Source organism: Pongo abelii, chromosome 11 (genome assembly GCF_028885655.2).
Source record: "Pongo abelii isolate AG06213 chromosome 11, NHGRI_mPonAbe1-v2.0_pri, whole genome shotgun sequence".
In the NCBI taxonomy this organism is placed as follows: domain Eukaryota; kingdom Metazoa; phylum Chordata; class Mammalia; order Primates; family Hominidae; genus Pongo; species Pongo abelii.
This window is the reverse complement of record NC_071996.2, coordinates 47,394,900-47,415,320: the sequence shown is the minus strand read 5'-3', so window position 1 is coordinate 47,415,320 and position 20,421 is coordinate 47,394,900. Positions and strand designations below refer to the sequence as shown.

At 36.5% G+C, this 20,421-nt stretch overlaps 1 long non-coding RNA gene across 2 annotated transcripts in view; it reads right to left on the bottom strand.

Moving 5' to 3' along the window:
- The window catches only part of LOC129057984 (uncharacterized), a 132,673-nt gene that overhangs the window by 98,956 nt on the left and 13,296 nt on the right, over window positions 1-20,421 (bottom strand). The gene's annotated exons all lie outside the window — the stretch shown is intronic.

Below are 20,421 nucleotides of genomic sequence, written 5' to 3'. Positions count from 1 at the left end.
GCAGACACTACACTTAAGCTTTGCCTATTTGTTAATCCTTAAAACAAAACTCTAAAGTGTTTATTTCTGTTTTGTTTTTTTTTTTTAAATAAATGTGGTCACTGAAATCGGGGGTTTCACTTGCTATTATAGCAAAGCTTCTTATGTATCAATGATGGAATTTCAAAGAAGAATCCTCTCACCCTTACTCCAAAACCTGTGCTCCTAACAACTACACTATTTTTAACAAAATCATTTGATAAAGACGGTCATGGAAGATTAAAATGCCTAATTCTAATTAGTTTGATAAGTTGGATGAATTGGGCAATTTTCTGATAAAATATACATTTATCAATTGTACCAAGTTTAATTAAACAATCCATATATACAAGTAAACATTGAATTAATTGGATATGTTACAAAAAACTATCTCCAAACATGGCTCTAAGCCAAAATGGTATTTTATTTTAACTAATGAGCTTTTGCTCTTAAATGTTCAAAGAACAAAATTGCCGGCCTTATATTACTTATTCTAGGATCTAAAAAATAATAAACATTAGTTTTAAAATTAAATTAAAGTGAATTTTTACTTATTCATTCTTTGAGACAGGGTGGTTCTTTGTTGCCCAGGCTGGAGTGCAGTGGTGCAATCATGGCTCACTGCAGCCTCAACCTCCTGAGCTCAATCGATGGTCTCACCTTAGCCTCCCAAGTAGCTGGGGCTGCAGGCATGTTTTTGTGTTTTTTGTGTTTTTTGTAAAGATGGAGCTAATTTTTGTGTTTTTGTAAAGATGGAGTTTCGCCATGTTGCCCAGGTTGGTCTCAAACTCTGGGACTCAGCCCATCTGCCCACCTTAGCCTCAAAGTGCTGGGATTACAGGCTTCAACAACCTGCCTGGCTAGTTTTTTAATTTTAAAAATTAAACATATGGTATCAAAATTTGATAAGGATAACAAGAAAATAAGGAAATTATGCATTTATCTCAGTTACATAGATGTGAAATCACCAAATACCAGCACTATTATGAAAACATCTGATTGGATAAAATGAAATCCCATTACTCATTAACCATGATATAGAAGAGCTCTTAAATCATTCATCAGCCTCACCTTATTGTGAAATTACTAGAGATATTCTCATTAAATTCAGGAACAAGGGAAGAATTCTCATCACCATCATCATTGCATAATAATGTTAGGAAGGCCCTGGCTAATTAAACAGCCAGTGAAACCATTTATAAGAAACAAACAACATTTGGAAAGTAGGAGATAAAACTATCTCTATGACTAGACCACACAGGAAACAAAATACATACCTTACAAACTCAAAATTAATGAGTGCTGATGAGATGATCCAGTGCAACAGAAAAATGATACAGTCTTTAGCTTCTTATATATTATAAATAACCAATTTGTTGGAACAAAGTCCCACCTGCATCTAAGTATGCCTAAGAGCAGAAAAGAAGGACTAGATCCCTGCAAGTGGAAACCCCTGTGGCATGCTGCTGACAGGCTGAAATTTCCATGCCGTCTCTATTATTCACAAACAAAATGTTATTGTGGTCCTACTAGGCACCAGGATCTGTCCAGATGTAGAGAAAATAGCGTTGAAAAGATCCGGAAGATATCATTGTAATGGAGCTGATAATTGATTGGGATGAGTGGAACAAAGGATCATAAAAATGAAAAGTAAATAAACTGAAAACGGAGTGAAATGTGCTATTATGAATATAATGGGCTAATGAGGTAGAGACTTAGGGAGTACTTTGGGTTGGGAATTCAGAGTCTTTCCTCAACAGGTGACATTTAACCTGAGAATTGAATGATGAGAGCCAGCTATGTGATCAGGTTGAAAAGAATTCCAGATAGAATCTTTTATTTTGACTTAAAACTTTATTTAACTTTTATGTTGGATTTTATAATATACGCATGCTTCTTTCAATGTAAATACACCATGGACTTTTCCTCTGAGATTAATGTCATATTCATTGAGAAGTCCATTCAGACAGCCTTCTCCATTTAGTCGCTTTGACTTCAGTTCATTTTGTCACTTCTTATAAACTAGCTGCTAGACATTGTTCCCCTCCTCTTAGCCAATCTCCTTTTCCTCCTTTCCACTTTACTCATTAATATATGCAATATACTTTCTCATCTTATCTCTAACTCTCACCCCCATCTGAACTCATTACTGAAATGAACGATGGGGTGTCTCATTTGACATATTACTTGTTAATAAAAATTGTGATACCCAAGTGGCCTCAATAAATTGTGTTCACACAAATTAAGGTAATATCAAATCGGCTGTTTCAAAATGTTCTGTTTTACCCCTTATCATTCTGACACACACCCCTAAGAGCGATCACTTTAAAAAATATATAAGAATATTAAAATAATTTCATTTTTATTCTGGTAGTAAGATGGTAGCAGGTTAGATCTGCTTCTTCTCTCCTCTCTTGGACTCTACGCAGTAAGGAAAACAGCAACAGCAAAATTCGTGAACTCCATTTCCAGGGAAATCGCAAGATAAATTTCAAATTGTGTAAGTGTTGATTAAAGCAGCTGAGGCTGATAAAGCCTTTCAGAAATCCCTGCGGAAAGAGGCAACAGAAGCAGCAGTAGTCTATGAAAAATGGGGTGGCGTGTTGGGGGGTATAGCTAGTGGTAGGAAAACTTAGCAAGTGCCAGAAAAAAAATGTACACCTTCTATATAGGAACTATGTATTCTTTGGTGATAGTGGCCATGAGGACACTACGGAGCATGGGAATGAAGGTAAAAGCACTGATGTAGTGGATTAGGTTCTGAGGGAAGCATGGGCTACAGAAGGGGTTCATACTAAGAAAACGTTCATCAGTAGACAGTGAAGTTTCTAGGAGTTTTTAGGGTGTTTTCACTCAGCAGTCTCATAGGGAGCCTAAGATAAAGGGTTAATCTCAAAGAGATTTGTAGACATGGCTTTTCTCTAAAGGAGTATATTATTAATTGATAACTAAGAAACCAAAAACTGAGCCAGGAACAGGAGCTCATGCCTGTAATTCTGGCTACTCAGGAAGCTAAGGTGGGAGAATTGCTTGAGGCCACAAGTCCAAGACCAGCCTGGGCAACATGGCAAGACCCTGTTTCAAAAACATTAAAAAAGAAAAAAAGAAAAGAAATCAAAAACTTTCTAAAGTAATTACATTGGGTTAGACTAAAATGGACAGAAATTGTACAAAATAAGAGGGCTTTGAACCTCAAAACTTCTACAGCTACAGAGCTGGTTGAGAAAGCTATTAATATGTAGATGTAAATATTGGTAATTTCTATTGGAAAAGAAAGGATAACTCAAAGGGAAGAATCAGGAACCCAGAGGGTATAGCCAAGACTCATGAAGAATCATTTTTAGGGAGTCAACAAGCCCCAAACCATGCTGGATTTCAGAAATTGCTGTGAACCTTATACAACTGGATTATTTGTTGTAATGACTCTATTTCTATCCCACCCCTGCATATGGTGGCGGGGGAAGCAAGAGTGCAGAGAGTACATGGACCTCATTTAGTTGACAAAATTCTGGACTGCCAGCTGATGCCATAAGAGAATGAAACTTTTGCAGACCTTGGGAGGAGATGAAAGTATTTTATATGTTAGAGAAAGTAAACAATTCATGGCCAGAAGATGGAAGGTGTAGATTAAAGATAGCCACAAATTATTTTCTAGCCTTCTCTTTCAAGTATAATTCCTCTCCACTTAAATCAGGGCTGACCCTAGTGCTTGCTTACTGAATCAAATGCAGGTAAATTCAACTACTTCTGAGGCTGAGGCTGGGTCATAAGAAGCCCCTCAGAGCTCACCCAGTCTCCTTGTAATACCCCTATTTGAGCCATGAGCTGCCATATGGTAAGGTTGAATACCCTGCTGAAGATACCACCTGGAAAGGCCCTGAGACCATATGGGAAGGAAGAGGGTCCCAGCTGAGCTTAATGTATTGGCCCATCTCCACCAAGCCACCAACATACAAGTTAAACTATTTTGAAACCTTCGGATCAGCCAAGCTAGCAGCTGAATACCAGCAAGTGATAACAGTTAATGAAATATGGAGCCGAAGAATTGCCCAGCTGAGCCCTATCTGAATTCTTACTCCCTAAATTGTGAGATATAACAAAATATTGTTGTTCTATGACAGTAAGTTTTAGAATCGCTTTTTAGGCATCAATGGACAACAGAGCATCCACAGTAATGTATATAATAAATATGTATACACTATGTCATCTAAAAGAACAGGGGACTAAGAGTCTTACAGTGAGGTATAATTTTAAAGCTAATCACTGGAAGACAAATACAAACCTTATGAAACATCAAAGTCCCAACAAGAAAAAAGCAAAGAAAACAGACTAGAAAAAAGGCTTAAAATGCACACGCACGAATACTTGCTACAAAATCTTGCAATAAACAAATGTTCCTGGACAGCAGTTTGTCAATATGTAGCACAAATCTTAAAGTTGACTATACATTTTGATCTGAGAATTACATCGTAAAAAAAACTTCTAAAATAAATTTTAAGAAGTGTATGTAAAATTTTATGTATAATGTTGTTTGCTGAATAATCATTTATAATAGTAGAAATTTGGAGTCATCATTACTACCCAAAATATAAAATGATTTAATAAATTATGGTTTATCATATAACAGAATAATGTGTAACCTCTGAAAAACATGTTTTAAGAATGTTTAATAGCATGAAATCAATGCAAAGTATAACCTGAAGTGCAAAAGAGCAGAAAGCAAAACTATATGTAGAGGATTATGCATTTTTATAGGAAAATGAAGCGCTAATTAATATATAGGTACAGTTTTTTTAAAAAGATAGAAAAAACTTAAACATCAGTAGTGTTGTCACCTATAGTTAATGGGAATAAATTTTTATTTTATTCTGTATATTTTAGGGATACTCACTAATATTTCTATATATTTTGTTAAAATTATAAAATCTATTTTAAATAAGCAAATACGTAAATTGTCAAACTAAGGATCTGCCATCTTTCACAGTGAAGCTTTCTACTCTCCCTTCTATAATTATGAGTTGGATTCCACAAAGAGTGATGGTTAAATCAGCTCAACCAACATTGACACCCTAAGAAGACATATCTGGAGCAAAACTCTGAAGCATAATTTATTCTCTATATTTCTGGAATACTTATTATTCCTGAGGTATCCACAGATGTCTGGTTAAAGAGGAATTGTCTAGTTATGTATCATTTTAGATACCTTTTAGATTCTTCAAAATCAAAAGGCAAAACCTTGTTCCTGGGGCCACCATCTAGCCAAGTGACATTTCCTACTAGATACTGAACTCTGAATACATATCACTCCACACAACATGGAGATATCTTATCTCTGACAAACTGTGTTGTCTTTATTTAATTAACAGTCTCCAATAAATCCCTGATAATTTGTATATAATTTTCAGTACCCCAAAACATTAAAAAAAGAAATCTTTCTAAGCCACTACTCTTTCTTGGTTTTCTGTTATTGTTAACTCAGTTCCTTTTTGCACATAGAGTAATTTGCAAGCTGAATTAATCTCAGGATGTTAGGTAACTCTCCAGTCTTTTCCATGCCATTGCCTCCTAGGATCATGAAAGAGTTAAATCTCCTCCAAAGTCACCATCTAAGAGTACATACATGGCAGGAGCATCTGGCTCATTATTAGATTATGTGGGCACCAGTCAGCATAGAGCTCTGAGCAGACTAAGTAATAGCAGTGGAGGCATAGTTGTGGAAAAGCAACCCACAACTTGAATGGCCAGGACACAAAATTACTCTTTGGTCTTGGCACAGAGATAGGCACCACTTTCTTTTCTATGCAGCTCTTTTTACTTCAAAAGAAAAACATTCAAACTCATTAGTTTACATTACTTTCAATCAAGGATCTAAAATGTGAAAAATTTTAAATGCTGAGATATATTTTCTTCTCAGACCCTACCTTAGGTATTTCATTTTCTCCTACCCTTTCATACTCTCCCACCCAGAAAGGAAAAAGAAAGTGCCTGGTATTTAACTGGACCTGAAGTCAGAAGATCCTAAGTACCACAAGAAAGACTACTCTTTTGATATTTCTGGCAAGCACCAGGATTGGGTGTTCTAGAATTCTGGCCAAATTTTCCGTCCAATTTTGCCGACTAACTTGTGAGGTTCTGGGCATTTGGAAAGAAACAGATAAGCAACTCAGCATCAGACTTTTTTAAAAAAATAAAACCCAGACACTAAAGGTCTTCAGGCTCAACACAGGTGGTATTTTTACAGTTCACAAAGTCCTGTTGCCTGGACTCCATTGAGAACTACTCCATTGAGTAGTTTCTCTGAGTAGTCACTCAGAAGTGAGTTGCAAGCATCAGTGGTTCCTCTTGCTAAAGAACAGACACTCTGCAGAATCAGAAGGGGATTTCTGGGTGACTTGATGGGTCTAATAATCAACTCCCTAGCCACATCTAGACTCCACACTAGATGTTTGACAATCGGACTTTATGCATGCTTTGTTTGGGAACATAAATGTGAACACAACTTAAATTGTAATTGTAACTTGCAAGGCTTCAGGGTGTTTTCACTCGCATGCTTTTCCCTCTACCAAATATTCCTCCTCCAAATATTTGCATGGCTCACTCCCTTACTTATTTTAGGTATCTTCTTTTGATCATATCATCAGAAGACCTCATTGACTACTCAACATAAAGATAAAAATTCTTCTCCCTCTTCTAACCCAAATAAGATTTACAGATGTAGGGTACTGGGTGGGAGGAAGGGTGCCCAGTTATATTTGAATTTCAGATGAACAACAAATATGCCATTTTTTATATAAGAATGCTCCAAATAATGCTTTGGACATACTTACACTAAAAAAATTACTTGGATTTATTTGGAATTCAAATTTAACTGGGTGTCCTGCATTTTATCTGGCAAGTCTAAACCCACCCCAATGTTCCCTTTTCTCCCTCTATTTTAGCTTTTTCCACAGGACACATTGCTACCTGACTTGTCACATATTTATTAGTTATTTTATCTGTCTTCTGAGCTAGACTGAGGGCAGGGACACCATTGTATTCTAGCACCCAGAACAATGCCTAGCATGCAAAGATTTGTTGCATAAGTGGAATGAATGAGTGAATGAATGTTGATACACTGCTATGTAGAGCTTGGGGATGTGGTCTGCTTGCTCTAGGATTATCCTCTTCCTCTGCTACTCCATCCTGGCCAGAAAAGGGTAGGTTCTGAAGGCCTGGTTTGGCAGCTATAGGCTTCTCAGAAAATTCTGCTTAAGCCTCCCCATTGTTCAGGCTTCCTTAGCAAGCCCTAGCCAGTTAGTTTATTTTTTTCAAGTTTGCCTGGTGCTTTATACAGAAACCAAGGAGGCGGTGTAGTTTGGAGATTCTTAGCGGGCTGTGTTTTCAGAAGGAAAAACCTTGTTGGATAGCGAATGTCATTCTGAATTTGTTCAATGTCAGAGCGAGCTCACAGAAAGTCATTGTTTATGTCTGACACAAATCTTTATTATGCAATTGAAAATGTTCTCAGTTACTCTAACTTACTTTTAATAAAAAGTTTAATGTGTTTTTATTTCTTCCAGGCAGTAGATAAAAAGATGTCATGCAATATTGATTTAAAATCCTAACAAGTTTGCCCTTTTTTCTAAGTCATTTTTTTCTTTGAATATAAATACACACTTTCATGGACTTTGTGTATGAGTATATATTAAGATTACTTTATGTCAGGAAGTAAATTGCTATTCTTTTTATTTTTAGGAAAAATTATTATCTTTCCATTACACATTAACAATGAGAAGCAATGTAATATGTTATCTAATTGAAATTAGTGTTAACATGTATACATCACATAAAAGTGTTCATGAACTCATCTTTAGGTATAACCTGAAAAAAATCTGCCAAACAAAAATCATAACATATGAAATTCTGTAGTTTAAAATATTAACTAGAAAGAAGATTAAAATGATGAGAATATAAATGATTTCATAGTACTCAAGTTCATTTTATATTTAGGGAAACATAGGACATAGAATAAACATAAAAATCTGCTAAGGATGGTGTAATTTTTAAATTACAAAGTTTCAAGTTTCTCAAGTCCCAAACAATGACTAGCACTTTCAAGTTAACAGTTACAATTTAAGATGCAAACAACAACTATTTGCCATAAATAATCCACTGATAATAAAGTTCTAGCTTAACTACTAAAGTAAAAACTCGACTTTTTTTTTTTCCTTTCTTTTTTTTTTTTTAAGACAGAGTCTTGCTCTGTCACCTAGGAAGGAGTTAAGTGGCGCAATCTCGGCTCACCGCAACCTCCACCTCCTAGGTTCGAGCAATTCTCCTGCCTCAGCCTCCTGAGTAGCTGAGATTACAGGTGTGTGCCACCATGCTTGGCTAATGTTTCGTACCTTTAGTAGAGATGGGGTTTTGCCATGTTGGCCAGGCTGACCCTGAACTCCTGGCCTCAAGTGGATCCACCTCCCTCAGCCTCCCAAAGCGCTGGGATTACAGGCATGAGCCACCACACCTGGCCCAAACTCAACTATCTTTCTATGGCTTTACAAAGAGTTGGTTTTCCTGCCATGTATATTTCCCAGGTAGTTCCACCTTATCTCTATTCTCTAATATGTTTTATCTTGAAATTTCAAACATAGTTGTTGCTCTTCAACATGTCTTGCTTCTATTCATCACCAAGGGCTCTTCCCAAACTCACTGTATCTTTGAGTCCATAAATAACCTGATCCCCATCTCAACTCTGGAAATCTGATTTCACTTCTTCCTTTAAAGATAATATAAAATCACCCTTTAACTTTTAGTTCAACCATATATAGGCTTCCATATTCTCCAAGCATGTTTTTCTCTCTCTGAACATTTCTCATTTTATTATATTTATAATAAAAAGATTGCAAAAATTTATTAAATAATTATTGTATGCCAGGTATTTTCTATGCAGTTGATAAATTGTAACTAATTTATTCCTAACACAACCACCGAATGTAGGTCCTATTATTATTTGTTTTTTGCAGAAAAGTAGCATGAGGCCCACAGAAACAGAGTAACTTAGAATCAGCCTGAGAGTATAGTTCCAGGGCCCTAGCTCTCACTCACTGAGCTCTAATGACTTCCATTGACTTAACATGCATGCTTCCCCACCTGACTGTGAAAGTCTAAAGTTCAGTGGCTTGTATCTCCAGTGCCAGGCATAGTTCCTGTATCACAGTAGGAATTACATAGTCTTGCTAAATTGGAGGGAAGGAAGGATGGAAGGATGGAGGGAAGGAAGGATGGAAGGAAGGAAGGAAGGAAGGAGGGAAGGGATTAAAGCAAAATACTGTGCTTATTTAGACAACTCAGTCGGTATTTTACGCTTTCAGCATCTTCTGAAACTGCTCATCTATTCTACCAAAGACAAACAAAAAGCAAACAAATCAAAACAAAACTTTCACCCACCCAAAGCAAATAAATGAACTTAAGTCCTTATTTAAGTATAACTCGTTTCTTCTAGGACACTGAACACAAGATACCTAGAGGTTAACACACTATGCTTTCAGTCAATCTGTTACTTTTAAAATGTTTATTAAATACATATTGAGTCAGCCACTTCACAGGGTGTTTGCCCTGTTCTGTTTTCTTTAATGAAAAAAAAATCTTCTATGATACATAATTAATTTATGAATTATATTAACTGTTAATTGTCTGTCTTACCCTTTTGACACGTAAACTCCACAAAGGTACACTTCCTTGCCTTATTCCCTAATGTATCGTGGGCACCTACAACCATGCCTGACATAAATTACACATTCAATAAATATTTATTAAATGAATGAATCAGTGTGAAAAGTTATAGAAGCTGAACAGATCATGGTGCATTTAGTAGGGAATGGAATTAGCAGAATTTGGGGTCCCATTGGAGACATATAGTGAAGAAAAATGTAGAATCAAGAGTCACTGAAAACAGTGGATTATATTACCAATAACCCAATGGGGAATACAATAAAAGAGAAAAAGAGTTTGGAAAAAGAAGTTGGGAGTTAATTTTGACCAGGTTTAATTTCAGTTCCATGCAGAATATCCGGGAGAATTCCAGTAGGCAACCAAAATGCCTCACTACCTCATTACTAGCAGGAAAAGGCCATAAGTATCAAAGTATTCAAACCCTAATTATGAACATCAGTATTTGTGATTGAGTTTGCAGTAGGCGATTCCTTGCTCCTCAGCCTTCTGCTGTGAAACTATAAATAGGATGCACTATACAATTGAAAAAATAAGATATATTCCTTAGAACTCAGTGTGTATGTGCATTTATGTGTATTTGTGTGTGTGTGTGTGTGTGTGTGTGGCTAATGTAAGATATTTTGAGTATAAAGTAAAGTGTTACTTAGTTTATTAATAGGAAGATTGAAGGGAGCCAGTTGATGGCAGTTTTTTTGGTCCTATCCATTAAGATCATGCTCACTAATTTAGAGATAAAATAGAGAAAATGGAAAGAATTTCAAAGAGAAAATATTGCTAAGACAGGATGCAAGAAATGAAGAGAATTTATAGAATCAAAACTACAATTGAAAATTGAAATTTTGGCAAGGAGTAAGGACAGTAGAAAGGGGCAAGACCAGATGTACAGAGATCCTTTAAGGAACATAACAATGTCAGTGGTGTACAAATTGTATTATATTGATATTCTCAGTAAACGTAAGGCAAGTGCATCAGTCAGAGTTCTCCAGGGAAAAGAACCAATAGGATATATATACCCTACGTTATATCGGGAGCTTTATTTTAAGGAATTGGCTCACAGGATTGTAGAGGCTGGCAGGCCGGCAAGTCTGAAAGCCATAGGGCAGGCTGACAGGCTGCAAAGTCAGTCACGAGTTGCTGTTACCATCTTGCGGCAGAATGTCTTCTTCTTTGGAAAACTTCTGTTTTTGCTCTTTTTTTATTATTATTATACTTTAAGTTTTAGGGTACACGTGCACAACGTGCAGGTTTGTTACATATGTATACATGTGCCATGTTGGTGTGCTGCACCCATGAACTCATCATTTAGCATTAGGTATATCTCCTAATGCTATCCCTCCCCGCTCCCCCCATCCCACAACAGGCCCCGGTGTGTGATGTTCCCCTTCCTGTGTCCATGTGTTCTCATTGTTCAATTCCCACCTATGAGTGAGAACATGCGGTGTTTGGTTTTTGGGGGCCTTCAGATGATTGGATGAGACCCGACTATGTTATGGATGGTAGTCTCCTTTACTTAAAGTCAACTGATTATAGATGTTCCCCATGACCTGGCAATGCCTCACTCCATGTTTGATTAAATAACTGAGTCCTATAGCCTCACCAAGCTGACACATAAAATTAACCATCACAACAAGATTATATCCAAAATTCAGGTTGAGTAAAAATACAGAAGATTCAGCTTTTCTAGTTCCCAGTGTGTATCTTACTATTTATTGAAAAAGGTGGAGGAGGGAAGAATGTGAGAGAGAGTGAGTTTGTGTATGGAAGGCACTAGTTGAGGAGACACTGCATAATGAGAACATAAAGCAGAGAACAGTGGAAATCTAGAATATCACTGGGCCAGGAACCAGAGCACCTGGTTTCTGCATTCCCCATTTGTTAGTTATTGTAATTTAGTCACCAGTAACACAATTTATCTGACCCTAAATGGAAATATCTATAACTGTTCCATACACTTCAAAAGATAATTTTTCAAATCAAATTAGATGAGATGTATGAGTTATTTTACAAAATAAACATCTTTATATTTACACATATATTATTACCACTATCAAGACTATATAAACAGAAATCTAGGTTACTTCAGTAGAGATGGAGTTGAGTGAACATGTGAACTCAAGAGATATGTTACATTCAACATTTAGAACAGATTGTCACCAAATGCCACTGTCACCAATGCTGCCCACTGTTCCCTCAGCTTTATTTATTGAAGCTGCGTGATTAGAGATCACTGTTCGCATCACAAAGCACCAATATCCACTTTAAATTAAAACTATGAGCTGAGCGAATATGCATTGCATCTACCAGGCTATGGTGATCAATATGGAATTAACATCTATAAGTTCAAATGAGACTTAGAGTTAGTCTCTGAGTGAAGATTTAGCAACAGAGATTGCTGAGTGTTTAATCAAAAGGTGATTCATAGTTTTAATCCATGTTATTAGTCCTTCTTCTAGCTTTGGGAATGTTTTAGTAATCAAAATGTCAACATGGAAGACAAATAATTTGAAAGTCTTGAGTTATTGGAGGTTCACAAATTATACAAGCAAACTACATTTAAGCATAATTAATAGCATATATAGCACTGTGATTAATGAGTTGCAGGAACAGCAAGAAAAATACTTTCTTTTTTCCCAATAAAAAGAGAAATATCTATGTGTACATACTATTCACTTTAATGTATTTATGGATCATTACTACGAAAATGGGAAAAAAGTTTCCAAGCCCAAGTGAAGTGCACCAGCAATAGGGATTAAAATCCATACAAACCTGAAATAACACAAATAAAATCTAAGTTAAAATATATGAAAATACATATACTAGCCAGTAAGTAAGTTTGCTTTTACCAGCAAAAGGATTATGTCTTCATAATTGTCCTTTAATAACTGAATTTCTAGTACATTTAAATATTTATTTACAGATTATCATCTGTTTGGTATAAAAGCTAGAAGATATCCGAGGTGGCATCTAAGAGTTGGAAGTCTTAATTAAAGTTTTATAACAGAATAAAGCATTTCTAGAACTGAAATGCAAAATAATGAAGAAAATATTGTTTCAGAAAAATTTAAATTGTACTCAAAATTGCTGAAGCATTTTCACTGGGAATGAAGAATAAAGTGAACTTCATGTAGATATATTGATCCAATAGAAATCTTCCTTAACTTGAACTCTCCAAAAAAGCAGCCTCAGGAGAAGGATTTGTGGATAGGCACTTTTATTTTGGGAAATTCCTCCAGGAAGCAACTAGCGATGGGCACTGGAGAAAGCAAAACAGGAAAGGAGGAAAAGTATTATTGAGCTGAATATGACTGTGGAAATGGGGGCTCAGTGCTACTGGGGACCCTCTGAGAAACTGTATAGAATTCACCCCAGAATTGTCCTCCTGAGATCAGTCTAGAGGGCAGTATTTCATCATGGTTCCAACTTCCCACTCAAAGGTCTATTGAAGACATGGATTCCCAACACTTCCAGTGGGGCACATGCTCGGCCTTTTATTCTGCAGCTGCACAGAAGCCTGGGGCAAAAAGCAAAGGAAACAAGACAGCTGATGTCCGACATTACCAGGCTCACCTGCTCCTGGCTGCAAGGCAGGGCAATGGCCAATAGGTGAGCTGCCAGAGGATGAGATCATGCAGTGTCCCTAAGGGGTTGGCCTTCTTCAAATATCGCTGGCACAGCATAAAGTCAACCTGGATGGCAACATGTTTTTAGAAGAAGCTTTTTTCAGAGAGATCTGCCCCAACATTTTAGCAGAGTTAGGTAAATAGACTCATGAAACTTTGGATCCAGAAGTTATCTTCGAAAACTTCTGGTCAAGACATATGCTTTTATGTATTAAGAAAGAGAGGCCCTAGATATTTTAAAACCAAATGATCCGGAGCAGGATGTAGCCTAAGGATATTTTGTTTTTGTTTTTGTTTTTTTTGTTTTTTTCCCCCTAATCCAGAGCTTCTCTCTGTTTATTGCATATTTGAGATTCATTTGTGTGTTTCTCTACAAATATTGAACGCCTTCTGGATACTTTTGCAGGCACTATGCTAGATGCTGGGGACACAGCAGTAGAAACCAGACAAGGTCCCTGCAATGAAAGAAAACATGGGGAGGGGAAGGGGGAAAAGAGAGAAAAAAGAAAGGAAGGCAAATTTATAGTTACAACTGATGTTAAATGCTTTGAAGGAAAAATCCATGGTGCTAATTTGTGACACAATTACCTAATAATCACTGAATAAGCCTTACTCATTCGATTCCACTACCAATTTCTGTTTATCTTCTCTCTCGTTAGAATAATGTCATTAGTTTTTTGTTTTTTTTTTTTTAGCATATGCAAGTCCTTCTAACGAAGCCCACAAAGAAACAAAAAAGATAAGTCGGTTTTGCCTCAGGATAGCAGAGGCTGTAATACATTTTATTTTCATTTTCTTCCATCTTGTAACTTCTCTTTCCTCCACTTTTATACTATTATACTTCGTTCTTTTCCTCCCGCCTCCCTGACCATTGGTTTTGTTTTTCAACATTTGCTTCTTCTTCGTCATTTCAATGTTGCACTTTCCTGGGCAGGTCGTCTCGCTTTTTTCTTCTCCTTCTATCTTCTTCTTAGGCAGCCTTATTCATTCCCCCATGATCAACCACACACAAAGTTTCACCGTTGTATATCTGTGGTCTAGATCTCTCCTCTGAGCTCCAGGCCTTGTATCCCACTTCTCACTGGATACTTTCACTTGGATATTTCAAAAGCAATAGGTCAAAATGAAACACACAGTTTTCCTTCTATCCTGGCCTTCTTCCTCAGCAACTCTCTCCTTCCCCATTGAAGGGCATCTCAGGACACCAATGCACAAGTCAGTTGCCAGGGGCATTCTGCACATGCCTTCTCTTAAACTCCTCCATATCCATTCCATAATAGATAAACATTTATTGACACCTTTCTGTTCTTTTCTTTCCTCTACCGACATCCCAGTCCAAGCCCTCATCCTCTCTGTCTTAAGACTACTGCAGCAACCTCCTATCAAAGGTAGCCATTCACATTCAGTGTGGTTTTCCATACCATAGCCAGATTGCTCCTTCCAAAATGAAAATTCTAGCTATATTCAACACGTGTGTCTTTTCCCCCTTCTCCTGAGTAAAATGTCAGTGACTTCCACTGCATTCAGGTGAAGGCTAAATTCCTTCAAGTGGCCACAAGATACTACCTAGTCTGGCATAGGGAAGCTAGGAATATACTCAACTTTGGTTAACAGTGTTTGGTTCTAATCCAGTCAAAACAAACATTCTCTGCTTTCCTCACATAAAAGACATAACGCATGGATTCCTAGAGGTCTTGTCACAATTATAAATATGAGTAAGCAAATTTTGTGTCTTTTTCAAAAGATCAAATCTCTCCAACAGCTTCTGGTTTCAGTATTTGTTTCTTTCTTAAGAGCAAAAAGAAACCCATTAGTAGCCACATGCTCAGAATATTCAACGGTATTAATTATATCCTATTTAAATGTAAAGTAAAATAGTCACAAGAATCCTGGAGCCATAATTACTGAAGACTAAGTTTCTGGTTGTTGCAGACCTGTAGAATCACAGAGGAAAGTGTGGTGGGGAGAGATGAGGAAAGGAAAGAAGAAGGAAAAGTTGTAGAAAGAAAAAAACAAGATAATGAATAATCTGGTCAAGATTTCAATCCACTAGCAGCACTGGACATACCAGATCTTGATGGCAACATTGGACAAGGTTCCCCTCCAGAGATAAGGCCCATGTCCTGAGAAAGGGAAAGACTAGGAGCTCAGTTCATTCACTATCTTCCTAATTTTTCACAAAGCCAGTCCACAGTGTGACAATTTTCAGGTCGTGATAAAAGTTGCCGTTGGGCTTGGCATGGTGGCTCATGCCTGTAACCCCAGCACTTTGGGAGGCCGAGGTGGAGAGATGACTTGAGGTCAGGAGTTCAAGACCAGCCTAGCCAACGTGGTGAAAACCCGTTTTTATTAAAAAAATAAATAAATAAAAATTAGCCCAGTGTGGTGGTGCACACCTGCAGTCCTAGCCACTCGGGAGGCTGAGGCAGAAGAGTCTCTTGAACCCAGGAGGCAGAGGTTGTAGTGAGCCAAGATCATACCACTGCACTCCAGCCTGAGTGACAGAGCAAGACTCTGTCTCAAAGATAAAAATTTAAAAACATATATTAATTAAAAATTTAAAAAAAAGTTTCTGTTGTACTCCTGAAATAATAAGACTCTTATAGACATTAAAATGAAAGAAAGAAATATAAGAAGGAAAGGAACATGCCTTATTTAAAAAAAAAAAATCTGCATACACCTAAAATACATGCCTCAAAAAAGATTGCTTTCTTCCTACTTTTTCTCTTTCAAAATTTCAAAGGCAGGACAAGTTCCCATAACAATAAGAAATAGTTTTTTAAAAAACTACAATATAAATATGTATTTTGTGGTCTATGCTAAAATCTGCTTTTTGAGTCATGTTTCACGGTGACTGCTTTAGAAATGTCACTCCACAACAGACTCAAACTTTATCACTCAAACTTTCCTCTATTGCACAAGACTGAAGTGGTATTCGTAGATCCATTTTTATTTCTTTTACTAAACTACTGCTGATTGCTTCTACAATTTAAAAAATTCCAAATTTGAATGAATATTTAGTATCTTTTTCCCTTTTGAGTGATCAATGTGAAAAAAAATACAAAATTTAAAACAAGCAAAATGGACTTTTCCCAACACCAAGAAGTCGTCTCTGGAATTATCTTTAACATATAAACATCCATAGAAAGATCTAGAAAGGTAATTCTGTTGATCTCCTTAGGCTGAAGTGAAGACATTAATTATTTTACAAATGACAAATCATCTTGATTGATTTCCTCAACCAATTAAATTTATTAGCTAACTTTCCCATATTCCACCTGATTCTCTCTCTAGAACAAAAACTTTTAACTAAATAAAGGAACTATCAAAAAGAAAAGTGAGAATATGCTGCGTTCATAAGTACTTAATACATGCTGACTAGCTATAGTTTTATCTATTGTGTGGTCTATATGTATTGTGTGTTTTCAAAGTTGCATTTTACATTATTGAATGAAGGTTGGCTTGAATGACTAGGGAAGAATGTATGAATTAGATCCAGAGTAAAGCAGAGCAAACAGCCATCCATCAATAGATGATCTATTGGAAATGGACCTCTCCATTTTGCTACTATCTATAATATTTTGATTCATTCTAATCATGCACATTGCCCACAGATTAGTGCGTACACACACACACACACACAAACACACACAAACACATACACACCAATGTTTAAGAAACTTCCAGTCTATCTCTATGGAATCATTGAGTAGAATAGGAATATTTTCCTCTGTTAATCTGTATGTTCTATACAGTTGGAAGTATACATTAAGTCTAGTTTTTAATTCCCAGAATTGAATTCTTTTATCTTGCATGGGTGAAAACATGTAGGTTAGTGACTCTTGAGCACATATGTGCACAAATACACATACACACTTCTGTGACACACAGAAGAGAGAATCTCTGGAGTATCTCCCTTTGGCAATACACTTTTCCTCTCCATTTAGGTCAATGAGAACTACATCCAGATACAACAGCCTAGGGAGTAGGAATTTTTAGCAGGTAATTGTTATTGAAACAGAGTTTTAGAGAGCACCTCAAAAAAGAATCAAAGATGAATTCACCTGAAATTTTGCTTTGAGCCAAGAATAAAATAAAAACCTTACAGCATTGTTTTTAAAAAGGAAAATTACTTTATAACTAATACTCAGAACTAGGAACAAAATTTTCATGAGTCTTGTGTTCCTCATTATAACCTTGTGTACTTTGTAGAGTTATACTTAAAAAGAATTTTTTAACTACTCGGAGTTAATCAATTTCCTAGAAATTCTACATTAATCTAAATGATGATTTTTCTCTCAACAGAGTATTCAAATCTCACTCAGATCAACAATGGTTAAAAAACAAAAAGGCTCACTGTATCTTACCTAATTCTAATTTTGCATTATGAATGGATGCAGTAACACCTAGTAGTAACAAGAATTGCTTTAGGCATTTTATTACTATGCTATTATTCATTTATTCAATAAATATTTATTGAGCACTTACTGTTTCAGGCAATGGTACAAGTTGCTGAGCGTAGAGTGATGAACACAAAAATGATACTGCCTTCAAAAGAGCTTATATTTTAGCAGGAGAGATGTGTATTAAATGAATAACTGCACAAATAATTGTGGTAGAGTGATATTTTGAAATGTGAATTCATATATTTTCTATATATTTTCTTAGACTTTCTTTATTTAGCCAATTAATATCTTCTATGCTTTTGCCTCAGGAAAGGAATATGCCACAACTTAAATTTAAAAAAAAAAAAAATTCAAACAAACAAGTCTATTCTTAGCTTAGTCCTCAAAAGGAAGCAAAGAAATAAACCTCAGGTTGTAAAAAATGTATTAATTAGTGAGTTAGAACCAAGATATCATATTTCAAGTTAAAGTATTCAATTTCCTAGAGGATGATATGGTACATGTTGAGTGAGTCCTGAAGAAAGATTTCTGGCTATCTGCTTCCTCTTCTACCTAGTCAGGTTCAGGCAAGGGAAAAATAGAAATCTTAGATTGGCTGGAAATATGAGTGTGAGGAGACAGGTGCTCCTTTCCCACGTGGAGACTTGGGGGTGGGGGCAGCAGGCTGCAGGCTGTCAGGCCTGGTGGATCTGAGTTGGCTCAGAGAGTGTTTGCATCTCATGACAGTAGCATAATGCCCATGTGCTTAAGTGTAGCCAAAAATATGATAAAAGGCCTCTCAGAGATTCCTGTGACCCCAGCAGACCATGAGACTGGCAGAATTTTGCTCAGAGATGCAAGAGGGGGCCTGGAAAGGAAGAGAAAAAGAGAAAACCACCAGTCCTGAACAGGTTTGCCAGGCAGGATCCAGAAGCAGCCCATGTGGACTAGTGGGTGAAGACCAGGACACCAGACATCTCAGAGGTTCCCATTCAGGCAGTGACCTTGACACTTGATGTCCTTGCCTGAAGCCTTGGCTCTGCGTGAGCCCCGGTGCTTTGACATATCCTGTTTTGAGTGACTGTTGCTCCACTTTCCCTCCCCCTTACACATCCTTCTTCCCACCCACCTATTACTAACCAAAGAGAAGGACGCAGGGTCTTGTTTTTTTCTCAGGGACCCACCCATTCTAAATTTTCAATGTTTATTTTCCAACTTTCTGTACACCTCCCCAGGCTGAGAAGGTTTTATCTAATGGCAATAAGACAGCTTGGCTCTGAATTTATTGGGTAGTTTTTCAAATGTTTTGTCTATGCCCTGAGTTCTTTCTACTTCCCCAGAAAAATAGGCTTTCGAAACTCAAAAGCTAAGACTTTACCAATTTTTACTTAGCATTTCACCACGTTATTACTTTCCTGAATTTTAGGGGAAGAACTAAGGGTACAAGGATATAAAAGGTAATGTATCAGCTAACATTTCAAAACCTTAACCCACTACATAATTATTTATGTGTAGTTGTAATAAGCCTTGAAAGAAAATACAGAATTCATGAGGAGTAGAAATTAGGATGAAGCAAATACAGTATATGAATGAATTATAAGGAATGAAAGAGGGAATAAGAGAGAAAATAGGGAAGAAGGTATGTATTTGTGTTCAAATATGTGTGTGGGAGGGGGCTTTAAAAATCTAACATTCAGTAAATAATAGAATTCATAATATCCTGAAGTTATCTGAGACAGATCTTAGTACTTAAAGAAAGACATGAAAAATGCCATAAAAGTGCTCTGTTGTAACATCAGAATTGATTTGTATTTATTTTTAAGCACTGAAATTTTAAGATGCATATTAGCTATTCATATCACCATACAAAAGCATTTTAATTACAATTAGCAAAATTGCTAAATCCTAGAAAAGACACCATCACTTCTAAAATCCTCTGAACACTCTCACAAAGAAAATCCCCTTCTCTGTCCCAATTCCAACCCTCTCCCACAGTCCTTACTCCAAAGCTCAGTTAGTGTCTTGGTCACACAATAGAGGAAGAGGTTTTATGTAGATAAATGAAATCAATAATATTTCACTCATTTTACAAGTTCATAAGTTATACAGGCAACAGAAACAGAATGCCCAAGAAGGAAACACCAAGTAGTCCTGCTCAATTTGTGTAAATAGATGACATTTTAGAAGGCAAAATCTTGACTATTTTCAGCTGACAAATTCTTTGGAAGCTTCTTAAAAAAATAAGCTGGCAATGCTCACATATTTCAACTTTAAAATGAAAGGAATCTCTGAACTTCCCTTCTTTAGCAATAAACTCCCTTAACCCCTTCCCCTCCACACCATAACAGCAACAACAACAAAAGAGTATCGGTTAATATTCTTTGTATGTATGCACACACCCCTCTTTGCCTAGAGCCAAGTTGAAATTGAAACCCAGACTCTGAATATACCCTTCAGATCTCATTAATCAAGTTTAATACTTGCATTTTTCTCTTTAGTTTAGATCACATTTTCTCATGATAAAAATGGGTAGTTGTGGCTTAGAAAATGGGAAAACTGGACCATCTATGAACTAGAGCAAAGTTGAAGACAACTCTAAATATTCTGAGCACGTTCCGTGATTCCATGAGCTTTCCTGACAACTGGTCATTCTAGCCTCACCGCATCCTGTGGTATAATGTCACATA